At 34.5% G+C, this 25271-nt stretch overlaps 1 protein-coding gene across 1 annotated transcript in view; it reads right to left on the bottom strand.

Annotated features, from left to right (window-relative positions):
* Positions 1-24738, bottom strand: part of LOC142979553 (transcription factor hamlet-like) — a 92661-nt gene extending 67923 nt beyond the window's left edge. The window contains exon 1 of the mRNA XM_076124545.1: positions 24298-24738. The gene's annotated coding sequence lies outside the window, so the exon portion shown is untranslated. The remainder of the gene's footprint in view (positions 1-24297) is intronic.
* Positions 24739-25271: the final 533 nt, after the last annotated feature.

Raw genomic sequence — 25271 nt, 5'->3', positions numbered from 1 at the left:
TTTGTGTGAGTGTAAGGAAAGATGGTGGGTTATTTATTATTATAATGAAATAGGTTTTAGATTACCGAATTATACGATCGCTATTGAACCTTCACCATGAGTTTTAATAACCAAAATTAATTTACCTTGTAATGATAATAAATATAAATAACATACAGCGACTAGTTATAAGTTGATAAATAAATTAATTTACTGCGCATCATAACCGAATATAAAACTTTATTGCTGTACTCCATTTGAGCCTATAATATCATAAACAGGTGTAATAACTCAAAAACAACCGGCGAAGTTTCCCACACTGTGGCCAGAAATTACTTTTAAAAATAAAACGAGTAAAATAAAAGTCAAAAAGAATTACTAGGAAACGCAACCTGATACCATTACAGTGCAGGCCGCAATAAACTGGTCGCGGGTGGTCTCCATATTATTTTTGATATCTTCCCGTAATTAATGAGCTCAATGGTTACGTACGTAACGTGTAATATGAATAGACGTTGTAAAAGTAACGATGAATAAATAATATATGAGGTCGAGTATGAATCGGCAACGTGCTCGTCGTTCAACTATTGAGAGCAGGCTTTTGATGTTAAATATCACTCGCCTCTATGAAGCAATACAGTTAAACATTTTGGAGAGACTCACGCAAGTAACTAAATGTTAAGAAGATAATTATCCAGTGACAATAACCGTTAAGTTTTGACACTGTAGCTGTACAAAACTATGTAAACCGTCGACCGTAAAATAATAAGCCGTTATTTTCTGATGTGAAATCGAAAATATTTTAATTAAAACTCTATTTGCTTATGGCACGTATCTCCTATCGGTATGTTGTGCAGTCAAAAGTCGAGCGAGAGATACCGATCTAGATGAATATTAATTGATAATTTGTTGGTTACAAATGATGTGGCCGCCAGTGTACGAAAGTAGTAATGACGAAATGAGCACTGTGTATGCAAACTTACTAATTAAGAAAATTGGAAGTTATCTACGTAACAACTCGCCAATAAGGGTCAAAAAGTGAAAGAAAGAAATCAAGTTTAATATTGATCTGATTGCTGATCAATGTGATTACGATCGTATTTTTAATAAGCACTGGTTAAAATTAGGGCTGTTATGTGTACGCGTAATTAAATTACAAGCTACTGACAATTTACATTATAAGATATATTTAATTAATGTCGTGGACTTAAACTAAGGAAACAGCGTATTTGTATTGTAAATCTTAGTAATATAGAGTCGATTGAAAAGTCACTTACATGCGCACATTTGAATGCATGAGAACGAACGGTGAAACATTCCCCGGCCACCTGTTAATAGCTTTAATAAGTCAAAAAGCAGACCGTTTGTTCTTTTTGTTTAGAATTTCAATTACAATCGCGGTCTAAATAAGGCCGCCGACGAAATCCATCAAACAACAATCTTAAATCGTATCTCACAAGAAAGTCGATCGTCATCCAGTTATAGCGTCCGTATATGATATTGTTACAAAAACGCGTATCAACCGTCCACTTTTCACTGGCACGCCTTATAAAGTTCTGTAATCCAATAGCAATGCCACTTTGACGGGAAATCTTTCGATACTTTTACAACATTTTTGTTGAATTCTATGAAAAAGAAAGCTATTTTAACAAAAAAGTTTTGTGACATATGTCTTCTGTCTTTACTTAGTAGGGTTAGACTTTAATACGGGCTTCAATGTGGCATAATCGACGCTGATATGGCATAACGTGGCTATCATACAGCTCTACATGGTTTTATATCCCGGCTGTTTTTCAAAGGAAAATAAAATACTTTGTTGCTCTACGCTATATATCTAAATGATCCCATACTAGCTTAAGCAGAGATAATTTTATTTACAAAACACAATATTTGAAAACTACAACTATCCTTTATTTTGTAAGATCTGCCTATCATTTTATGAGTTCCACTTTCGCCAAGTTCTACAACAAATACGTGCATACGTGACGATACATCACCTTTTTTTTAAACAATATAACACAATAGTTGTACATTATACAACAATATATTCGCTTGTCGAAAACCCATAGATAAATCAATAACAATAACTAACAAATAAACGTTTACAAGTCGGTCTTTTGTTTCTTACATTGGCTTGTTATCCCATGATAAATGAACTCTTTGTTGAACCTCAAACATTCACGAATCGTTCAATTTTATCGATACATGTACATTGTACCTCTTATCAATACTTTTAAACAAGTAGCTTTTAAAAGTTGTTAGAAAGTTTAATTGAATTTTGAAGTGGTAATATTGATTTGCGATTGTGTCAATAATGTTAAATAGGAGTGCAATTTGTTTACGAATGTTATCGAGACTTCTTCAGTAGATAGTGACGTAAAACAATAGGATATTTATCGAGTCATTATTTATTGATGTGAATAAAATGTTGTAGAGTATAACTACTAGATCAGAAATGACCAAATGAAAAGATAAAAAGGTAATTCAATATCTCCAACACGGACACAGCTACCGACCCACATATAAATTCCTAATCATCACAATCAAAGCCTTGATAACTAAACTAAAAGGAAAAGTGAGACCGACTCGATGCTTAGATAACACCGATATCTTTATCAGGTGTTCAAAAATTACAAATGGCTGAAGACAAGGCCGGCTAAAGAATTTTAGTTCGTTCAAAATGCGTGAGCTGAGATCTAAATTACGAAATGGTTATGATCAGATAAGACGTAACAGTCCGTCGAAAGCAAACGCGCATGCTCCTGACACAGACGTCATAGAAACGCCCGCATGCCATAACAATGTGCCGTAGGGCTGCCTTCTGGCTTTTGTGTATTAATTGTATTACGAACTTACGTAAGTTTTGATCGGTTGGTTTATATGGTTTTTATTTGGTTGTCCATCGATTTCGTTGAAGAATTATCAATGCAGATTACTCCGTATTTCATTTAAAGTCTAATAAAAATTAATTTGGTGGAACGTGTTGTTAAAAATACGACTTACTTATGAGTTCTATCAAATCAATTTAGAGTGAACTTCACTAAACGTCACCGATTAAATAGAAATAAAAAAATAATGAAATGAACTAAATATTCGACGCACCTGTAGGTAGTAGTCTTCTATTAACGAATGATTGAACGATTTATTTTATTTTGTAACGTCACCGTTCAACCCTAACATTGGGCAACTGTATAAAGTTGTAATTAGTAATGTTGCAAGTCGTGTCGTTAGGATCAATATCACAGAACAATGCTGATCGGTTTAGTGACTCATCAAGGTCCTGGGTTGAAGGTTGTGGTGTCAGCTATCCCTTGACCGCTCCCTGTGGCCTTGCTTTCGACGTGGCGATCATGATAACGAGATGACTTGAGCGCTATTCAATATGATTGAAGTTATGACGGTAATACGATCGGGTTTCTTTCTGATCATTTCAATTTAAAAGCTTTTAAATTGGGATATCGGATATTAAATCCCTTCCTATTGTCGAAAACCTTGTTTGTCTTTTGTTGATTTCACTTTTATTTTTGTACTATGACATGTTCGGCATATAACATGACATTTCTGTACTAATAGGTACGTATGAAGAAATCAGTTTGGATCTTTAATTGTTTGAGTTATTGTAGTTGTCGGTTTAAAACAAATGAGTAAAGCATTATGTGCTCGAGATCAATAAGATTGCAGTTAAAGTGCTTTTACAGTAGGGCAGTAATAAACTGTACAAGCTTAACTTCCCAGGAGAATATAACTAGTAGGCCTGTTTTGTGCCTTATAATAGTACTGATAAGTAATCTGCACGCATTTATTTCATTTCTTTGTTCCTGCCACAAGGATATCTTTCTTTATAATATGTTAGAGTACTTTGACATTTACATCTGTGTTGCAAATTGAGGCCTACAACCTTGCCTCCTTTGTTCACTTGTCAAAGTTGAAGTATCGATTAACGTATCGAAGCTTTAACATCGATACAAATGATACTATCATGTCACTCGAAGGTCAATTAAGTCCTACAGGGATTGGGGGTAATGGCAGTCCTCTAGAGGTCCGATTGTATCAATCCATTAGGATAATAATTCATTTTAGTAATACGTCTTTGTCATCGAAAAAAAGAAGATACGAAACTGGTTGTTAATCTGTACCATCGCGCAGATGTTCAGTTACGTGTGTTTAAAAAATAACACATGGTACGGCCGCGGTGCGCACGCGCACTCGATGTTATCGCACCGCTCGAGGGGGCGTTACGAAAACCACTTACCTATCAGATGCCATCGACGAAACACTCATTTTGGCTACTCCGCATTCAAATTATAATTCTAATACTTGTTGGTATGCTCGTACGTTTATTGATTGAATATACCGAAGAATGCGAGGCTAGTCCGTCTAGATTGGTTCGTGAGGTATTTAGATAGCAGGCGTTTTTAGATACGATCTGTTTAACCCCCGTTTTTGTATTGATGTTGACTGCATAGCTTAAGAACCTAAGACTGCTCTTAGAACAATAGTAGTATTAGTTCAAAGGCAACAATGACTATTTCTTATCTTTGATCAAAATAGTGCAATCAATTGATGACAAAACTAGATTGAGTGAAATCTGAAGGTGTTGTCAGACCGTGTCGTGCTACTTGTCGGTTGATAGTGGATTAGTATGTAGTGTCATGTCCTATCAGACCACTAAAGGATTAACGATCATATTAGTTGCAAAACATTGTTGTTGTGACATTAAAATTGTCTTCTTTGAGTTATATGTATATTCTAATGACGTTGACCACAAGGGTGTAGACCGTAGCGAATTGGCATGAGACAGTCAATGACAGAAATCGTTGGAATATTTTGGGGATATCTTTGCAGAATAATGGGACATCTTGAGACGAAGTTTATTAAAAAAACTATTTTTATAATGCGAAAGCAACGGTATCACTTCATATAATAGAAAATAATAAATTTGTTACTAAAAATAATAAATCAATCCTATCGGTTTACAACTTTGTTCCTTCGTTTGTCTGTCTAATACGTTACACGTCATACTAAATACGTCAAAAGTCTTGTTTAAAACTGTCTAACAAAACATATAGTAGGAAGGAACAACGTGTGAGAGTGCCTTAAATTAGCTTTAGGTCACAAATCACGACAAAAGTAAGTATTAAGACCATTTAGTGAACAGAGACGCCTTTACAGACTTTGGCATTCCATCACCATTACCACAATGCTTAGGAAATTACGTGTTCTATCACCTTATTGTGTCTAAACAGACAAGTACATTATTTAATGGTGAGTTACCTACCATTATACACTGGATGGCTGATATATGAACCTTCCAACATAAATTATTAAGAAAACCTTTATTTGTTTGGACGAAAACGTTAACCTTTTGTCATTCTAGTTATGTGTTTACTTCACACGTTTAGCATTCGTATGAGCGATATTTTTGACAGTACAGACAACCTCAAACACAATTGATAAAGGTTTAATTTAGTTTTGCAAACTTTTATCAATTGTGTTGGTTTCATATGAAAAAATAATCGAAACTAGTTCAAATTCCTACGTTCAATGTTACCCAAATGATTCAAAGTTACCCAAATTGACCTTAAATATCCAGAATTTATTATGTTACTATCAGTCGCCCGCGACTTTGTCCACGTGAAAATACTTCCCGTGACAAAGAGTATATTTGGTATTAAATTATTGAATTCCGTAGCTTTTTCGAGAAAGAGTAGCAAACATACATTATAATCCATAGATTCGACATGGATCACAAAGTTCTGAAGTCGAGTACGAGTAGTAAATATTTGATTTATTTATTAGAAAATATGTATGTAGCGTGAAATGTATACGACCAGTGAAATGTATGTACATATATGTGTGTAGCGTAGGTGGATTAAACTATCTATTTTAAATAATTACCTACACATGAAATAAGGAAAACAACGAATATATTTACTTATAGTTTGTGTTGATATACATATAATCGCATACAAAAAACTGACCATCGTAAGCCACTATTAAATTCTGTTTTGCAATTAAACGATTTACAATTTAATAATGTAGAGCACAAAGTTTAAAATAGCTTCAGCAATATTTTTATTACAATTGTCTACTGTAATCCAATCTTCAATATAAGAATACGTCATTCTTTAATCATTGTATGTTCATCTGCTTTCTATAATCGCTTTTATATCCTGCTTGTAGTCGATGTAGTCATCTTTACATTCAAAATAACTGTGTTTAAGATTCCAATAGATATCGTCAATACTCTAGTTTTTTCATCCGGTTTAAAGCAGTTGGTTATTTAATAAAATCAAGTTATTGATGATCAATTTAAATGCGTATAGCATGACAAATTCGGCTATCATCGCAAGACGTTTCGACAGACGAACGGAGGACAAAATAGTTGTGCAACGCATTTAAGTAATTAATACAAAGGTAATATTTTCGTTTTTCGCATGGCCCGATTATCTACACCACCATCTGGACCGCTTTATGCAACAATAGAACCATTATTGTTATGTCGAGCACCGATTGTGTTTGATGTTTTCTTTATTTCGACTTTCAAGGTGATGTTTTGACAGCGTAATTGGTTCGAGCCTACTCGTCGTTAATCTTGTGCTCCAAGAATGTAATTAATTTTAGTTTGGTTTTATTTTTTGAATGGCGCCGTGCCGCATAATGTTTGTCAGCGTAATTGCCGTTTAAATGTACATGAATTCTATTCCGTCGGCCTTGTACAATTTCTATGCTGGGGTTTGAATATAGTTTAAACACGTCATACATTATCTGGGCGGGCGAATTTTCTGTAAATACCTAGTTGTATATGACATTAATTGTGGGTAATATTCTTCAATTATACTAACAGTTGGGGCAGCATACATCTTATACCGTTCTATTGCATCTAACTGCACCCACAATTATTATTACCGGCGTTATTTGGTGCAGAGGACACACCCAGACTCGTTAGCAACTAACCTTATGCCTCGTTTAAATCGTTCAAATAGTCTACACTAAGCGAATTTTACTGGATTAAGAATGCGATAGTAAGGACACACGATATCGTTTTTGTTTTTTATTTGAATATAATTGATCGTATTATGTTTTTTTTTCGCGACACGATGCAAAAGGAATGTAGAGGACACGTATATCAAATTTTTATGTCACCTACAATTTGACAGCAATTTGATATCCATTTTTTTGCTGCAATCCATCTTAGTGGTTCGGACAGCAACTAGCCGAGTCATAAATATAACATTCAGGTCTCTTTGGCTGTAACGGCTATGCTATGTAATAAAATGGCCGACGCGAATGAATTCCTGAGACGAACACGCTGTCTTACAAGTACCGTTGCAACAATTTTGACAAATGGCATAGTACTAGCGCGAGTTCGGGCCGGCATCTGAACACGCCTGTCGCCAACTCCAACGCGGGCCTAAGCTTAAGCTGCGTTGCGACAGAACGCAGACTCATTGTATGTTAAGCGGGCACTTCATCTCTCACGCCGAGCCCGCGCCGATTTATTGGCCGACGCGCCCCTCTTGTGACACGGCTAGATACAACCTATCTTAGAGCCTCGTGTCTGATTGAATTAAAGCCTCTTGGCGTTGTCAAGCCGCAGATAACGGAGTGTGTATCGTACAAGGGTTACACGCAGATTAGATATGGTTTTAACGGTTGTCTATGTTGATGAATTGCGGGAAGGTTGGTTTTATGTTGTTTCCGCATTTTCGTACTGGTCTGAGGACCTCGTTATAGGTACATATAATATAAAATTATTTTAAACCACCAGTCGATGTGATGTTTTTAGTGCAAACGTGACTCGACACTTATGTTGAGCATGTTTGACGTCTAGCAAATCATAATCGTAGAAGCGGTTTAACAATGGATGCGCACGCGCCCTGTATGCCTCGCTCCCCGAGGCGCGAGGCGCGAGCGCGACCTCTGGCCCGGCGCCCGCGCCATCGACACGTGCTGCCGCCGCTCTGATTGGCTCACACCAAACACTCATCGTTTTGTAACACCTAGTCGCTCGCACCGTGACTTGCCACTCTTTTATGAGGCCGGTGAGGCTACTTCCAAACAAAACACTGTCGCATTGTTCCCTCAACATCGATTTAAATCTCTTTTCATAGCCCACTTCCAATACGCGGTTGACTTTGACCTTTCACTTAATATAATTAGATCTTTTATCACATCTCGTAGGCAGTTTTTATTACATTTTTTATCTGGCGTATCTTTTGTCGATAAAACCGAATAAATAAAATTTAATATTTTCTTCAAAAAATTCAATTGTCGCAGTAGGTCATCGATTATGCAGCAGAATTGCAGATTGTCTGTTTCATATGCTCGAATTCAGTAATTTGAATAGACGAATAATGCGATGTTGAATGACATTATTTGATGCAGTGTGACCGAAACGTTTTGGTATCGAGACATTTATTAAATGCATTATATTTGCGTGACCGTTTTCGGGTTTAATGTCTGTGGAAATGTGATCACGTGCGGCCTTCGTACTGCAGGCCTGCGACAACGGATCGAGTGGGACAAGCATTGTTCTATGACATTTCAGCCTTGCTAATGACAAGCAATTTCGATTTTGAAACAGAACACATTAGATGGATTTATATTGTCTTTTAATTTGGCCCAAATTGCTCGTACATCAGACGAAAATGTGAACTGGAATGGGACGAATTATTTGGTATTATATCAAATATTATCAAAATCAAATACATTAAAGTAATTCATGTTCAATATCATAAATTGCTTTGATATATCTTAGTGCAGTAATAAATTGTTCTTCTAGGTTGTGTCACTTATATTTGAAGTAGTTTTGAAAACTGTTTGTGTGCTAGTGTGATGGGAGTCGAGGCTCCCTTTTATGAAGCAACATCTGTAGCGTAGTTTGATCAAATTTTGAGTTATTGTTATTATATCAGTGCCTGAACAATCCCACATACTATTAAATCTAAGCACCCACAGTTTCAACAGTATTATATCGACACGTGGGAGTGCACTCGCTTCAGGGCAGGTTTGTATGACTACCGAATACATTAGTCCATTAGCAAGTACCACTTATTTCACACCCTAAAACAGCTAGACTAGTAAGCGTCTTATCGGTTAGGTCGTGAGTGGGATTGCGAGCTGTCAGACGAGCTGTCAGTCAAGTGACATCACATGACAATGTCAGTCCACGGTCCAGGTGTCAACAGTGTGTGTCGTATGAGGCTCTTTCACAAGTCTTCTCCGCGGTATGCGGTATTTAGACTGCACCGCAACTGATATCATGTTTCGTGATGTCGTAATGGTCTGTCTGTACGTGCTTTTGTTCCTTGTAGGATAAGTGCGAACCTACAGTACTACAACCTACATTTATAACCGTAGTGATGGCGATTTTGAAAGAAGACAACATTTTCAAAGGTTTTAAATAATAGCATTGAAGTATTTTGGTTTGTTATTAAAATTTTTCAATTTATCGCCGTTACAATATCTACCTATCGCCTAGTAGAGATGCGGTCAAGTACGGTTATATCTTTGATTAAACTTCACGTAATATACATTAAAGCGTGAAATGAAAAATACTTTATTGAATTCGTCCATGCAATATTGAAACATTGCTGTTTCGTACATTATGTAATGTGACGTTATTGAACAAAAAATACGAAATCAGTAAACGTTTTTTACCGGAACTAACCGCTACTAAACAATCTCAATTAATTATTTGCTCCAATTTTTCATTATATTTGTGCGTGTAGCAATTGATGGCATAATTTCGCTCACGACAAGTATTTCGATTACATCACAGTAAAAGACTAAGTTTAGACTTTTTCAACATTTGCGTAAACGACTAAGTCGCCCCCCGCAGTGCGTGGATAACCCAACTTCTGTTGCAATGTCTCACTAAATCGCTAGTACAGATTGATTTGCTTCGAAATGAAACTCAAAAGCAAAAAACTCGGCCGAGATTCAATGTCTAGACTATTATTTCATCAAAACTTTACACGATTGAAACTTGTAATCTCTGAAACATTTTAACTTTTACAGATTGCAAATATAATTAAATTCATTCTACTACCAGTCGAGATGACTTAGTTCGATATGTAAATTCAATTACCTATTACTTAGCGTCTAAACATCTAAACATCCCTGTTGCTAAAGACTTTCTATTGGGAAGGAAGCAATCACTTACATTTTGAGGTACAGCACTTTCTAAACTCTATTATGTCAAATAAAATTAAGAATGTTTTTTTGGCGCCGGATGAGTTACAGGATGGGCTCGGACAGGCTTATTTGATATCGCTTCTTCGCGGAAGGAGATATTATTTTTTTATTTAAATAGTCCCGTTGGTTGCGGAATGTCTTCCGATTGATAAGAATCTCGTCCTGTCTTTATATAGCTAACATTCAATGACATGGGTTTAGCTTCAATACCAATCTGTAATTAAATGGTCACTCATATAAGTCTAGTGTCCATTTTTTTATAAGAACAATGTAATTGGACTTGACAAGACAATAATGGTTGTGTGTGAGAACGCGACGAATAGTTGTTGAGTGCGTAGAGTCCTGATTTATAGTGACAACAAACATTGGTCGTGGTTCATTCATGGTCAGCATACATGTTTTATGGAGGTATTCTCGGACGGGTACAATACTTTAGCGTTTAGTATTTTACGGCTTAATACGATAGTACTAATAAGTATACTACTGCTTTCTTAAAAGCCGGTAAAATTGCATAATTTATGAGCATTTAGAGTATTCGTTAGCAGTAAAATTTACTTGAGCATTATCTGTCATAAACTGACTCAAATTCTACAAAATCTATCATTTCGACTTACAATTACGTGCTCAAGAAACTACATTTAAAAGGTTACATTTTTCCAAGTACAGATAGTAACATAAGCAATTACATCCATTAGTAATTAGTTCTCGTGGCCGCGTCTCAATCGGACAGATTAGATAGAAGGAAGTGGGCATACAGCCTCCGTCTCGGTAGCCACTAAGGATGGTGTTAAGAAATAATTACCATTGGTCACGCCTCCCCTGATTGGTTTTCGTAAACGATCATAAATCTCTAGATCAACGTTCCAAGTGTTCGTTGAGAACGTGAACATGTGTTTCTCATTACAAATAATAAGTAGATGGGCGTACTTGCTTAACTTGTGACGTAACGTAGAATTGCTTGTTGTCAAACATACGAGCTAGTTGGAGACTGTTTTGAGTATTTGAAATTGGCTCTATTAAATACGTTTGAGACAGTGTTTGTTACTATTCACATTTTTCTTTCTTTCTATGCTATAATGTTAGCCAGTGTGCAGCAGATGATTGTTTAATTGATGTATTAAACAAGCGTTAGCAATAATAACTAGCGATTTCTATGATAAGTTAATATCTTTCAGTTACATTGTCAACAAAAAAAAACGTTTATTTTTTGCGATGTCCACTTATGTACGGAATTGTCCTTAATATCTTATCCATATACATATTAAATTATTATCTATACGTTATATATAATATTATACAATACCCAATCAATAAAACCTATTATCCGACCTATTAAATCATAACCAAAAAATGTTGATTAAGATTTTATCATCGCGCCACTGAGGCTATAACTCAAAACATTTTATTTAAATAAATTAAATCATGCGCACATTAAAATGATTATTCGTACATAAATAATAGGCAATATATATTTTACAATTCAAATGAAGCTTGTAGTACATTTCGGGGTATTGTTAATAAGATGATGGTCAAATTAATGTTAGTGTAATTAGAGGTTAGGCGCATTTTATTAGATAATGATTACTTATTTGCGCCGCAGATGGGTAATAAATCGGCGCGCTCAGACAAAGTAGTTTGAATGGCACTTGTTCTGTGAGGCAAGAGTTCCACTGAATGATATAAAGAAGCTTTATGTGGTTCAATTGCTGTGTAATAAAATGTGATTGGATGTAATTGAATGCACTAAGCTGATTTCTTTGTAAAAGTAATTAGCATAACATTTCATATGGCTTTTTCGATTGATTATTATTTTCTTCTATGACTTCTCATTAGCTTTTCGAATCTGGTTATAAATAAGCCTTTGTTGTTAGTCAAATAGCTAAATTAAGAGTGAAATTGCAGTAGTACTTTTGATCCTAAGGTTAAGTTTTCTTAAACCTGATAATTTTTTTGTCGCTGATATGTTACAAGACTAGTCTATAGCAAAGCGTTGTATAGCTTTGGTATATTTCTTCTAACAGTACTTAAGAACCTTGTTGGTAGATTATAGGATGCGTAATAATTTGGCTACTTACATCGCTCAATGCACTGGCAGGAACGTTCGAGGACAAATATTGTTACTTCCAATACATTAAATAAGAAGTTCGGACGGAAACTGACTCATGTTTGATTAGTTTTATTATATCCGTGTGAAGTAGAGTGATGTATCTGTGATTATTGCTATAGTCTGACAACTTAGAAGAGAGTATTGGCACGCACAGTTTATATACAATGATCAAATCTATGTGTTTCCAAAAATATGTGTGTCACACAGACATTTGCTGACACAGACAGCTGCATTAGTCTGTGGGTTACTGGTGTTCTCAATTTTGAAGTCTTTAGCAAACCTTGCAAACAGCGCCCCCTACTAACTTATCGGGTTATATTGATATAGGATTCTGTTGGAGGAACTTGTGTAAGCTCACTCGTATATCCCGGATGAATACTGCATTTCCAATTAAATATACATGTTTAATTAAATATAGGTTGAAATCATGATACAGATGATTTGTCGACTTCGTAAATGTAGTTTTATGATTTGTTATAATTTGCGTTTCTCGCAATGTTTTTACACTTTGATTTAATTACGTATCGTGTATTTTTGTGCTATTTATTACTGCGTTTATTGATTATGTAAATATTTATTTCATGAGAGAAGAAAAACTGCGTCCCAAGACTCCGAAGTGTGCTATTGCTATAGCTTTAAAATCTAAATAACTTTAACATAATGTTAGACTGTTCATTAATTTCATAATGACTACACGGCATAAAAGGCTTTAAAACGATGAGCAATATAAAATCAATATAAATAACGATCATCATTGAAAAACCAATCAGGGATCTCACATAGAATTTGCACATATTACCATAAAACTATCATAACTCTGAAATGAGAGCACTACATCGCAACTTCCCGCTTATGAAAGCATAAAAACGCGATATGTATCAATCGTGTGTTCGCTAATCAGTGATTATCTTAAACCGGTGTTTAGTCGCGTCGCTGAACGCTATCCTACTACTAACTCTTATCCCCGACAGTATCTTTTCGTGGGATATTTTCGCACGAACAAATACGATTGTTTGACGTACAAAATGGAATGTCAAGATGCACATTGAGTAACGCTATTATATGAGGCTTCAGCTTGACATTCGGACAATTTGCATTGAAGGTTTGAGGTTTTCACGTTCGGTTTTCATGAACGGCCGTTCTCTTCATTGTTTTGTTTAATAATATGTGTTTTTGTAAGTATGTGTGTACGGCTAATGATGTGAATGGGAGTTCAAGTCAAGTAGGAGTAGCCTGATTGGGTCGGATAGTTGTTTTATTCATGCATTTATTTCAATAGTATAAGAATGCACTTTAAATAGTTCTCAGGTATCTTTTTTATACTTATTTATCAAAAACCAACTTCTAAACGGGATATATCAATCATGATTTCGTACCATGGCAGATTTATTTTTTATCTGATTTTAAAACCTATTGCGATTGATTAAAATGATCAATGTTACTTTGCATACGATCTAAATTAAAGACAAGTTTAGTAGATCAAAGTAGGCTGTAATTAGGCTTGTAATTCTTATCATTACTATCGAATTAAGGTCCAATAAGAATGTCTAACAAGTGTCAAGGTTTGTAACGAACACTTCACGGTAACATTCAATTCACGTGAACTAGTTCGCTAATGCACTAAAAATTACCAGATGCAAATCAAAGGCAATCAGCGTCACATTTCACATAGAAATGAGCGGCACAATACAACGTCGATCCATGATCATATTCATTATGTTAATACGAGAATGTAATTTGACAGCTCACGCACACAGCACGCGTCAGCCTCGCGTCAACAAATTGTGTTACCAACAAAATCTGTTTTAGATTACACTAATTTGTCTACAACTGTGGTCCATTCATGCCCCCACGTGTGGGAAACGTTATGAAATTGAAAATGATCATATTTCTTTTAAAAGACACTAGGCGATTGCACAAAGATTCACCTAGTTTTCGTCGTTAACTATTCATTATTATGTGCCGTGGGAGATTTTTTGTGGCCACCATTGTTAGTTTGATTGGCGCATTCCAAAGGACTTGGACCACCGGTGTGCTATTCGATTCTGTGATATAAATAGGAACTGTAGCAGTGAGATTGTAGGTAGTCACGATTGTCAGTGTATTTTTATATATTGGAGACGAATAAGAGCCTTGTATGTAGGTGTAGAGACTGGATCTTGATCAGTGTAGTTTAATTTTCCTCGCAAACATTGTATTTATCCTGTTATAGTGACTACTAAAATCAACAAACGCCTCGATAACATTATTAAACCAACAACAGCTGATGACCCGCGTATAATTAGTACCTATCCACATTGAACACCCACGGGTCTGAATGAAGAATCTATTCATAACGATGGATGATCTAAATATCGATGTAACAATACAAATCATTTGTTATCACGCCTGCGAGGGTGTATCGTAGTAAAGTGCTCCAATTCTCGAAGGTTTTATGTAAATTTTGGCGGACATCTGCGCAATAGTTACACGTGCAACGTGGACGACTATTAGAACACGTTGTAATCAACGGCACTATGCATAAATGAATCACAAAATCCCATGAGTTATGGACGCTAGACGTTGAATATTAAAACTGTTTCTAGGCTAAGTGCTAGCTAACCTATTTTACCTGTTCACTGAACGCTGCAATTATTTTTTGTCGTCTATCATAGTGTATTTTGTTCGACATAATGTATTCAACAGAATATCTTGTAACGAATGAAGTCGCATGTGGTTTTTACGTGTTTGTTACTGAATATCATCGTTTTTTGTCCATGCATTTATGCAATAATGATAGCGTATTCACGACTGCTGCCATTGTATAAAACGTACTCGGTCAAAGTGGGCCAAAAGCGCTTTTAAGTGGTCCGATAAGGTGTTTTAAGGATCGTTATCTCGTGACTTAAAACTGCAACAGTTTATCGGCAAAAATTAATAAGATATCCGTGTCGATACACGATTTATCACAATTATTTATCGGCTTTTAATTGCGTGAGGCACGTTCACTGAAAATTTATTAAATACAATATTGCGTATAAAATAATCTGAATGGAATCGCGACCAATTAAATAGTGGTGCAACAATCAATGTCTGATTTATATTGTGTCCAGTTTCATAGTGTTTTATTACAATTAGCGATCGCGACGAGTTTTCGTAATTGTAAATAAATGCTAATGCTCGGATAACTTAGCAGTACATTTAAGTAACCTATAATTTTCTGAAAATTACACAGTTGTCTATTTAATTTGATCTTAAATACTGGCTCGTTGAACGATTATTTGTGTCTCGAGAGTTGATTTAAAGTTACAAAAATAGTTTTTAAATAAATAATTGCGTTGTAACCCCGATTTTTTCTTTATTGTTGCTACGATTTCAGAGGTTTCGTGCTTGAAGGACATTTAAGAAGATCAGTCCCGGTGTTTGGCATCAAATAGTAGAATTTTTTTTAGTGAGTTACATTTCCACGAGTTCATTTATTGGGAGTTACATACAATGGCCCTGCAGCACATACATTTGACATAAAAGTAGACCAGTGATCTGTATATCCTTTAGTATCAAAAAAATATTTTAATAGCTGGTATAACGTATTCACAACCTAACATTCTAAGAGCACATATTTTACATTTTATCACGAAACGAAATCATACGTGACAGTCACGCACAACAGTGTTACATGTTCGTAAATTTTCAATAAACGTCAAAATGAAATCGATAGTGACCGAACTCGTGCGTATCCGATATTAAATGATGCAGTTTGTTTCCAAATCGGCTGGAAATGATCGGTTTGTAATAATCTGTAACGGCAATTAACACTGACGCTGTGACGCAATGCCAATTTTTCGCGATTTCTTGCCCCAATGGGAGTTTTTGACTTATTGTTAATGAACACGATAATTATTTCTGTGATTTTCGGTACAGTTAGCAAAAGTCAAAGATAGGTTTTCAAAATAATGGACGTTTGGCTTTTTTCAAAGTAATGGCTTGGACTCATGAACATAAATTTCGAAGCCTGAATCTCAGGTTCCTCTTAAACAATAATCACGACAAAGAAAGGTAACAGTTTGTACAAATTATGAATAATATATTTATAATTTATATACGTACGTTTTCAAAACCTCAAAATAATAGTAGTCGATCCATTTATAAAACTGAACACAGCAATATAGAAAAGTACGTGTCATCACTATTTAATAAAAAGTGTAAGTAACACTTTTGCTGTTAACTGTACCAATGAAATCGCGAGTGATGTTCTAATCAAGGTCGTTTTGTTGAACTATCAATTTTACTTTTTAAAAAACTCCGTAGCCGCGTAATTTTCACGCGAAGGAAACGCTCAATTGTATTCGTAGTTTTATTTCGTGTTCTGCTCCTAAGTAGATATATTTTGTAGATTTACCATTACTATAATATAACGGGAATGCGTGTAATTACGGACGGAAGTTTTAAAGGTCTCTCGAAGCATAGGGCTTGTTAGTTCGAAGCTTACTCAATATTTTGATGATTCACTTTTGGCGGATACGACTTTTTGTGAGAGAGATAGTGATGTCTTGTTTTGGTGTTTAAAATGGGTGTTTGTGGCGTTTTTAAGATGATTACCTCTGACTATAATATTAACTTATTAAAACTGTTATGAATATAAAGAAGCTGTGAAATTGCAAATATTTAGAACAGATTTTGTTATGGCTCTAATTTTCTAAAATGTTAGAACTTGTGATGCTTTCAGACCTTAAAGTAATCATAGATCAGTTGATTAGCTGTAATAACATACTTATTACAAACTAGTACGTAAAGTAACCTATTTAACGAATAAATTCTCACACTTGAAGATCATGTTTCTAAAAATGTACGGTATTACTTAGTTAACTGCATTTCTACGGCCGACTAACTTGTGCATACCAGTAGCAATTTAGCGGTGACTAATAAAGACACTCGTACTAACGGGCTTCAAAGACACATCTTAAAAGGAGTGCGTGAAAAATTGTGAGAAAATACAGACCTAATTTGTTGGAGTTTTATAGGAATGTGAGATGCATTTCGAAACATTAGATACACTCCTTTAAGTTTATGTTAAATTAGCAATTGAAAAGGCGTTGGTCTTTGATGGGCTCTTTTGCGAAATAGTGTAATATTTTTTCCTATTTGCAATTCTTATTAATATACAATATATTATATTAAGTAGCTATTAATAGAACATTCTAGTATCTGCCTACCCGTATACGAAGAAGGCGTGATTTTACGTATTAATGTGTTTGTAATAAAACACTGAACGTAAACAACAATACTGAATTCAAAGTTGAATTTAACCGAAAAATTTGCAGATCATACTCTTAAAACAACATTTGATCTTGATCTATATACATTTAAATAAAAACAAAGCAAATTAACAGTACAACAAAGTCAGTAGCCTATTGCCATCTCATAACGCGAACAGTCATGTGTGCGAACATTTTGTTGAACACAATGAGTTCCCATGCACCGATTGGCATCAGTAGTAAACTTGCAACGTTACGCAATGAAGACGTATAATGTAGATAACGAAAGCACTTTTTGTATGTTTCAAACACGTGTGAGTGAACAATATGTGTATTGAGGTCTTTAGGTAAAGTATAGATGTTGTTTTTGTGGTGAGAACTTGAGTTAAATTGATGTTACTTCATTACTGTGTGATGTATGAAGGGTTGGTAGGTCGACTGCTGCTACTGAGCTATGATTGCGTTTTCGATGTTTTAGTGCTTTTTAAATTAAGGTTTATTTTTTGTATGTCCGGTAGATATTGTATTAATATTCGATAACTAAATACATTATTAGTATAAAATATGTTACAGTAATTTACGCGAACATGCATTTTACTAATGATTGCTGAAAGCATTTGCAGCCTTAGGAAGCCTTATATGTTGTCAAACTTTTAATTGTATACCTACTACAAAAATTGCTAATAGATATAGTCCTGCAAGTTACTCGATATCTCTTGAAATATCGAAGTTTAAAAAGTAGATGAAGTTATTTAATGGAAATCGGCCTTATTGTATAGAAAGAATCTACAAGTAGTTCTGCATTTTTCCATAATTACTTATATTTGTTGTTGCCTGTATCATAAATAAATGGATCGCGTTCCATTTACATGTCTAACATAATTATGATGTCATATTTGAATAAAATGTAAATAAAAATAAATCTCTACTATGTCATTCTTGATAGCGTTTTACACAAAGGTTTTTGTTATTACATATGTATTTATTTAAGTTGAATGTGATATATTTTTAGACATAAGTATATTAATTTCTTATTTAATCTATTCCAATGCCCGATACCCGCAATTTCAAGCCAGTACGCCAAAAGGTAGTGTTGCATTTCAAAATAGGCAGCGTTAAATAAATTGAGAAATATTGGCCAGTGCGCCTCCGTCACAATCATATCCTTTATTGTCGGAGTAAATTAACGAGCGTGGATGTATTGTGCAAAAGTTTCACGACACACGTAAATAACGACACTAAAAGGTATTCATTATCTAATTATTTCCACCGTTGTACTTTCTACAGCGAACATGGAATTAAAACTTTCGGAACATCCTTTTACGTACATTCGTATTCGGTGAAACACCAAACGAATATAATTTAATCGATTACTTCGATATTTCAATTCGAGTTTCTTAATGCCGAAAACAAATGGTTTTCCATATTAATGAGCTCATTTGATACGATATAATTGTTTCTGTCATACGAAATATTAATGTAAATATTTAATATAGCGTAAAGTTTTGTGGGCGATATATCATTGGTCGCTCGTTAGGCTATCGTATTTATGGTACCGCTTCTCCTTAATGGTGTATTAATCTTCGCGGGCCTAAGGCGATGACATCCTTACTTATATCTACTTAAAACGGATGTCCGGCTGAGAGAAAGGTGTAATTGTTTTATAACCAAACACTAACTTTTAATTGAATACAATAAAACCTGAGCCATTTTCTTCGGTTTATGGAGCTTTCAGAGTTATTGTACGGCGCCGCCGCTGATGCTCGCCCTGCGAAATATGAACGTATTTACGGCTCTAACTGTCCAGTTTCGTTTACTCAGAAGTTATAGTTAGCTTTCAAGCGCGAATGTAAATACCTATAATTCGTTTTCTAGAATATTTTAAAACACTAGCATTACCCGCAATTAAAATCACATTTGAAATGTTTAAAAGATTGTCGGTTGCTAGTTGGAGAGTGACCTCAACCATTCGACTGCACATTATGAAAATGAATCTGAAAATTATGCGGACACCGTCTGCTCCGTCTGTGCATTTTTCACGATTTGAATTTCATCTAGAGTGATGTACTTGAATGCAGAATATGTCGAATTTCCTTGAATTTTGATCAGTCAACTATGTCTACGTCTGTGGTGGGTGCACACGAAAATCGACAATCTTGGGCACATTTTTATTGCTTTAGGGACGAATTTTCTGTGGTGCAAGTTTCATGTTCACCCCTAAAATAGAATGTATTTATCGTCTGCATCGTGATTCATGTGTCTGCTGCAGTAGACGAATACAATTGTTGGACAGACATTTTTTGAAGTTGAATGCTCGTTTTTCATGTCAAACTGCACCTAGACTGGATTTAATTTGAATGTCCATTCAACAATAGTACCTGTTTGGGGTAGAATAAATAGGTACATTTATTTTTGGTGATTGTATCAATCATATTTTGCAACAGTTTTTCTCACTGCAAGGTCGGAATAAATGCTCAAAGAGTTTTCCACATTTTTAATTTACAAGTATTCACAGATTTTACAGTGCAAGTTCAATTGAGACATTTAAAATTTTATATTCAGTGGCCGAAATGCTGTTCAGAAATAGCTTTTTAAGAATCTACAACTAGGTTTACATTATGAAACCTATCGATCAAGCCGCAAGTGGTTAGTAATCATCTCTTGGCACATAAAATGGTCATAAGCTTTATAAAATAGCAAAAACTGAACGCAAATCATCCGATCTTATGCATACATTTCACGCAACATCAAATATTCAATAGACACTAGGAAAAGCACACGATAGCTCCAACGATGGAGGCTTTGAGCGTCGATAATTAGAAATGAACCGCAATTATATGGTAATGTGACGCGCGACACTGCCTCGTTTTGAAACCAGGCATCACACCCACACTGTCACCAGTCATTATACTTAGTTGCTCTTTTATGTATGTTTGTTTTAATTGGAGAAACATTAAACCATAATTTTATACTACTTATATTTTAATAAAAAGGAATTCGTGAAGTGTTCGTGATAGTTTATACAACAAGCAATGAAAAATATTGATATGTCATAATAACTACGTTACTTAAAATAAAAATATTAATAGAAAATTGTTATTTTCGGAAACAGTTTTCAACTAATTTTTCAATTAATTTTATGCTTTAGATTATCACAGTTATTAAAAGAGAAATATAAATTAATGATGTTTAATAAACGCGTATCTTCATTGCTCTTAATGCGCGGCTTATCTTAGTAATAGAAAATTTTACTGCTCCTAGTATCTTTCTAATAAAGTACTGTAATATGTTTATTATATTAATAGTGCTCGCTAATACAACTATCTTTACGATTTGATAAATTTCCTATTTGGTTTGTTATAGCTTAATTATCAAGGGACTATAAGCACGTTATAATAAAATAATTGAGATATCAAAGCACCAAAGTACCTATAAAACCTCTATGAAACTATTTGAAATAACTAGCGAGAAGTAATCATATTATATTAAAACAGATGAATTTAATTTGCCAACGGAAATATAAAGCTTAGGCTTTGAAATAAAGCAATCAAAATATAATCATATTTTAACAGATTTCAATATAGAACATTTCTCATAACAATTAAAGCCGACGGCTTAACAAATCTTTAAACAAAAGAAGTATTAATCTCAACAGAATATTCTCCCCTACTCAGTACACAGCACGCATTACCACTTAGCCATATACAAGCAATCTCATACATCGAGCCCTCAAAATCAAAGCTCTACATCTGTAGTAATATTAATATTTCACTCACACCCACATTGCGAAATACTTGCAGGTACCACACACGTACCTGTTAGATACAGATAAAAAACCGGCTACTTGTCGCTGAACTGATCGATATTAAAACGGACAAGTCTGACAGTTACCTAACTCTACGCACGTATTCACTGCCAGTGAAAGCGAACTTTTTAATTACTTTTTTTTACTCCAACAGAGATGACACAGCGTTTCGTTTTGAGCCTATTTTTAGAGTTCGGTATTGTACTTGTTTAATAGGCATTTGCTTGCATTATTTGCGCTTCAGCAGACAGCCGACGGAACAAGAAAATTTCGATAATCTTCCATTACAATTAAATTTAACATTAAAATTGCGTGTATAAAAATGAAGCATTTTATTACATTACCAACTAGTAAAGAAGAATTCATTACTTGCTTGACTACGGAACCTTATACTTTACAAACATATTACTTTGTATCTTTAGCGTCGGTAATAAAACCTTCGCGGTCGATGAGAAAACGTTAAAAGAAAAACGAACATGATACACTTTTGATGCAACAAAACAATAATCTTACAACTGATTAATTCAAGCGAGATTAAAATAAAAAGTATTACATATTTAAATTAGTCGTGTTGTGTTATGTCCATGGGAAATACACTTGCGAATATAAAATAAATGTACTCAAACCGTTTAAGCCGTATCTACTTCATTTGTTTATTAAAAGTCATTAAATATTATTCCATTTCATAAATCAAGGAAGTGTTAAACATACCTATCAAATAAAATAATTCCCATTTCCCTAATATGCATTAGTATCTAAACCAAAGTATGCAAATAAAACAGAGGTCACTGAGTAGTTTACAGTTAACGTTATCGATAAAGCTAAAAGTGTCTCCAAGTAAAGCCCTTCGTATTATTATCATTTCCAATTTAATTTTCTATCGGCCTATAAACACGCAATTCTTAAACATCCACTCAACATAACTGGCCATCAAATGGAGCATAACTTACCACAATAATTGTTATAAGCCAAATAATATATACCAAATAAAATAAAAACAGCCTCAATGGCACCAAGATCGTTTTTATATTATTTTTATTTTATTACAAATTAAACATTTTATGTTTTTATTTTATTAAAAGGGGATATAAAAATATTTTCTTAAAATTTTAACAGAAGCTAAAATGTTTTGGATATAAACATACAATTTTATTTAGGTACCTTCGGTTGTGTGATGTAAGGTACGATAAGAGTGATTTCGCGAACTCGGTTGGCAGTTTTTATTTTCTTTTTTTTGGTAGCCGCCTGATGTAGTGAATGTCTTTTAAGGAGCTGATACATGTGAGAAATACATTTTATGGGCTGTTACACATTTAAAATCGACAGCGATCCAGTTTTCGTCACGTATTCTCGGTAGTCTTTTTATATCTACCTACAGATGTGTCGTGGGCAGAATTGCGAGTTCGTTTTGCGTGGAACGATTCTGATTAAATCTGTAGCAAAATACGTTGCAGTTTTGTAAATTACACTGATTTATTCGCGATATGCCGTTTTAGCTAAATCTGGATAAATACTCTTAGTTTTGAAATTAGATGACTAAAAAAAGGCTTGTTATAAGAGGAAGGCTAAACAGAGGCGACAAATCACGGTAAGACAATTCCGTAAGTAATTAAACAAAGCAGTTACTTCCAAAAAAGGATTTCGCGTTCCATAAAATGTGTCAAAAGAATATTAAAATATTAATCCGCAGAGAGCAATTCATCTTAAAAACGTCAATCGGTTTTAAATTTAAATTGCGGCGTGAAAGCATGAAGTGCGGCGGTGGATGTTTTAAAACAGGATTTAAAGAAGCCTGTGGACTGCACCACTGAGTACAGTTGAGTGGTGTAAGGAAACACGTGTCTCTCATTAATTACTGCACGCTAAGAACAACACTATGACAATTATAGTATCTTACTATTTATTTATTCTTTTTAGTTTTATTTCTAAGGTTTCTCAAAGCTTTATGCGCAAGGAAAAAATATAGAAATATTTATAAATTCGTAGAGTCCAAAACTTAAGAGAAGTAAAAAAACGTAGTATTAAAGTATTTTAAAAATTATTAAGTTATTGTTACAATTACGTAAAATGCGTAAAAGTTAGCTGTTGTTCCAAAATCAGGCTCTACTGGAGCATAATGAGTAAAACTCGAGCAAAAAGAGTTATCCGTCGGACGGCGGGCGGGTGCGCCGGCGGCGGGCGGCGCATGCGCAACTAACTGTTCTGCTTTACTAGGTCGAATAATCTTATTTATTTCATTTTTATTTGTTGTCACTATCTGTGAAAATAATAGTGAAACTGTGCCCTTCACTTTTATTTTGTATTTTATTTAACAATTTCAAGTAGAGGTAGGTCAAGACATACTTTAGACTAAGACTTTTAATCGATAACAAGAAGTTACAATGGTTTAAATTTGTTTTAAAATTAACACGAATATTTTTGATCCTTTGATTCAATATTTGTATGAAAATGTAACATCAGAAAAATAAAATTAATTAAATATCGATCAAATGTATTCAAATTTATGTTAAACAAATACTTATAAATTGATGATCGTTTATTGGAACATCCAATAAATTATTTATTCCGATTCATAAAAGTAGCCATATAGAACCGAGTCACATCACAAATCTCTATCAAATTAATTTTAAATAAGGTTTATTTTATTAATTTATTCTGAAATTTAATTTTACACATGTTATTTAATAAATTAAAATATTTTTCAATTAATTTTGGTGAACAACCATTTTAGTTTCCATTAACACTGCATACATTAACAATAAAAGTCTCATAAGCTAGATTTCAAAATTTATGCGAAGGAGTGAAATATTCGCCAAGTTTTTTGCACATTCAGTTAAGAAACAGATCAATTAATGATTTATAATTGATCTGTTTTTAAACTAAAATGCTAAACAAAAATGCGTAATCTTAAATTTATTTGCGAAATATTGAATTTTTCAAGAAGTGCAACTTGCATAAAAAACACCACCTACCTGTAACGGCGGAAAATGTACAAAATTTCAGCTGATCCTTCTCAATGGCTTTTCAGTTTATCTCTTACAATATCGCACCAAAATATAATTTATTTTAAAGTTTAATTAAAAATATCCTTTCGTTCAGAATACGTTTAATTACACAGAGTATCGGTTTCACTTTCTCATTAACACTTTTAATACGTTCCAACAGTAAAACACACAAATGTAAAAAAGTTAGTCGCGATCAGTTAAACCACTGAACACTTGTCCATAAAAAATATCCATTCCATCACTTATGAGGGCGAATTATTTTTTTAAAATATCCGCGCGAGCTTTAAGCTGCGGAGCGTTACTATGTGCGCGTGCGCAGTTCGGCGTGGCATCGCGTTATCAGCGCGAGCGGCGCGCCGCGCGACAACAACAGAACTTGAGAGTCGATCTCAATAATAACAAGAAAAGAAAACGGTCCAGTTTCAGCGGGGCTTCCGGATGGGTCGCGGACGGGGCGCGGGCGCAGGCGGTGGTACTGCTCGCACGTAAGGCGGCGTTTCGCTCTCTTTGTCTAACGGTACCGATGCGCGCGCGCCGCGTGAACGATAGCGCGGCTAGTCGCAAGCGCGACGCCGCCCCGTGCGCACGCACAACCACTCTCCGTCACAAACCTCACATGTGTCGTTCTTTTCCCGCCATTTTTACGTGAATGAAATCGCATCGAGCTTTGTTCGATAACGTTATCGTTAAAGAAATATTTCATTCCTTTACAAATAATTAATTCGCATCGAAGATTTTTTTTCATCGTAGTTTGGTTGTAACTTATGCAATTATGCAGTCATTTATCATTTAGAGGCAGTTTTCTTTTATCAGTTATGCATATCTAAATTATCAGTGTTGGTTGTAATAATATATTGACTAGTTGCAATGTTTGCTCTAGAATTAATTTGCAGATTTGTACATGAGATACATAGTATTAAAATGTAGTTGTTTATAAAAAA

Source organism: Anticarsia gemmatalis, chromosome 16, assembly GCF_050436995.1.
Source record: "Anticarsia gemmatalis isolate Benzon Research Colony breed Stoneville strain chromosome 16, ilAntGemm2 primary, whole genome shotgun sequence".
Classification (NCBI taxonomy): domain Eukaryota; kingdom Metazoa; phylum Arthropoda; class Insecta; order Lepidoptera; family Erebidae; genus Anticarsia; species Anticarsia gemmatalis.
The sequence above is the reverse complement of the archived record's forward strand: the minus strand, read 5'-3'. Positions and strand labels throughout refer to the sequence as shown.